Consider the following 3,012-nt stretch of genomic DNA (forward strand, 5'->3'; position numbering starts at 1 on the left):
TGCACCACCACGCCCGGCTACAGGAATTGATTTTTAAATTACTTTTATTTTTATTTATTTGTGGGGGTGGAGGGCAGTATGCATGGAGCCCACAAGTGTGGAAGTCAGTTCTCTCCTTCTACCATGTAAGGCTTTGGGGAAAAATATTAGGTCCTCAGGCTTGGCAGAAGTTCCTTAACCTGCTAACCCAACTCACTGGCACAAAATTTATTGTCTGAGTACATTGTCTTGCAGTACTGTAGGGTTGAACCCAGGTCCTCCCATATGCTAGGCAAGTCCTGTAGCGTTGAGCTACATTCTAACCCATAAAAAAATGTATTTTTATCTTACATTTTTGTATTAGTTTTTGGTAGTTTTGTGTTGGTTTTTGTTTTGTTGAGAGCTGGTCTTGCTATGTAGCCCTGGCTGACCTGACACTGGCTGTGTGGACCAGGCTGGTCTCAAACTCACAGAGATCCACCTGCCTCTGCCTCCTGAGTGCTGGGATTAAAGGCAAATGCTATGATAACCAGTCTATGTTATGTTTTCTTAAGGCAAAGTCTCACTATGTGGTTCAGGCTGGCCTAGAACTCATGGCATAGTCCATGTCTGGACTTGAACTTGTAGCCCCCTGCCTTTATACCCCTCTCCTGATTGCTGTGATTGTATGTAGGCAGATGACCCCCAGATCTACATGCTATATTAAAATGACTTACCTTATTAATTGCCTCTGCCAACTAGATATATGTGGCTTTGTTTATCAGCACTATGTATGTTACAAAAAATAAATAATAGAATAAAAGACACAAAATAACCATATTTTTCATGTTTTATATTTAGCAATAGCATATATACATTTTATAGATAACATATATAGTTTTTGTCTGATGCAATTGTGTCCTGGCTGTCCCTCTAAAAAAAGACAGTCACCTTACTCAAACTAAAGCCAAGGCATTAACATTTAAACACTTGCCAAGTCGGCTGTGAGATGGCCCTTAGCCTTTACCAGCAAGCCGGAGGACATGAGTTCGATCCCCTGAAGCCCGTATTGTGGAAAGAGAACTGACTCCCAAAGGTTGTCTGACGTCCCTGTGTACATCTCCTCAAATTAATGAATGTAAAATAACTCTTTATAAAAAGTTTGTCAAGTTGTTAGATGGAAAAAAAAAAGATATGTCAAAGTTGTGTTTAAACAATGGCTTTGGGGGGCTGGAGAGATGGCTCAGGGGTTAAGAGCACTGACTGTTCTTCCAGAGGTCCTGAGTTCAGTTCCCAGCAACCACATGGTGGCTCACAACCATCTGTAATGGGATCCAATGCCCTCTTCTGGTGTGTTGGAAGACAGCTACAGTGTACTCACATAAAATAAATCTTTAAAAAAAACAAAAAAAAAACAAAAAAAAAACAATGGCTTTGGTATGTTGTGTTGAGCAAGATTTAAAGATGCTGGCTGCTGCTGAGTGTGGCTTTCTCGGGGAGCCTGATCGTTCTCACATGCTTAGTGGCTAGCACAGAACTTCCGTTGGAAACAGTCAGTTGAGTAACCTCTGCCAAAATTCCTCTTGACCTCTGTGTGGCTTTTTGATTTGTTGAGACTCCTTTAGGACTTTAACCCTGAGTGTAGCACTAACTGCAGATTTGTCCCAAACTGTAGATTATAGTAGTATATGCACACTGGCAAATGTTGTTGTTGTTTTCTTTTCTTTCTTTTGAGACAGGGACTCACATAACACAGGCTGATCTTGAACATAGCAGCCAGCTTTGGATGGACTCAAACTCCCCATCCTCCTGCCTCCACACTGAGAGTACCAGGACAGATGCATGACACCAGTGCCTGGCTAAAGGTCTATGTTTTCTTAATGCCGTTTTCAATTTGTTCTGCAGGAGTAGCTTTCACACAGAGTTAAAGAGAAAAATTCTGTGCTGGTCAGGTGACTCGGTGGATAAAGATGTTTGTTACCAACCTGATGACCTGAGTTCCACCCTGAAGCCCCATGTGGTAGAAGGAGACAACTGACTCTTGAAAAGGATCCCCTGACCTCCACATGCATGCACTTTGTGGTATGTATGCAACACTCCACCCCACCAATGAGAGAATGAATGAATGAATAAACAAACAAACAAACAAACACGTGTTTTGTTTTGGAAACAGGGGTTACAATGTAACCCAGCTGGCCCCAAACTCACAAAGAGCCACCTGTCTGTCTCCCAAGTGCTGAGATTAAAGTGAGCCATTCTCTGTTCCTTGCCAGCTGTGGCATTGGGTGAGCTAGCCCGGGCAGTGCTAAGAGCTTGCCCTGGTTGTGTGGGTGTGAGAGAGTTGACCGGTTGACTAGTTCAGCTACTACTACTCAGGCCCAGATCCAGGGCTTTGAGCTGGCCCACCCCAACATCTACCCCATCTATGAACTGCTGCAGCACATGAAAGAGCCAGTCCTACAGATTCAAAGCTGCAAGATCTCTATGACACAGGGCAACAACAGAATATCTGAGAGGAGCCCCAGTGAGGATCCAATATTGATGGGGTAGCAGAAGCCAGAGGCTTCAAATCAGACCAATGACTCACTGCAATGAACATTTGCAAGTAAAGAAGTGTGGACAAGCCGGGCATGGTGGCGCATGCCCTTAATCCCAGCACTTGGGAGGCAGAGGCAGGTAGATTTCTGAGTTCGAGGCCAGCCTGGTCTACAAAGTGAGTTCCAGGAGAGCTAGGGCTATACAGAGAAACCCTATCTCGAAAAACCAAAAAAAAAAAAAAAAGAAGAAGAAGAAGTGTGGACAAAAGGGTATACCGTGGGACACACTGTGACACACTACAGCTTCCACATCGAGGTTTGTTTTTTTTTTTTCCTTTAGGGGGTGGATTGCAAGTGGGGAGGGTGGTATGAAGGGATGGAGAGATGAGTAGGATTGGGGAACATGGTCCAAAATTCACAAAGAATCAATAAAAAGTTAAATAGAAGGAGCAGGAGGAGGAGGAGGAGGAGGAGGAGAAGGGGGGGAGGAAGAGGAGGAGAAGGAGAAGGAGGAGAA

This window comes from Mus pahari, chromosome 8, assembly GCF_900095145.1.
Source record: "Mus pahari chromosome 8, PAHARI_EIJ_v1.1, whole genome shotgun sequence".
Lineage (NCBI taxonomy): Eukaryota > Metazoa > Chordata > Mammalia > Rodentia > Muridae > Mus > Mus pahari.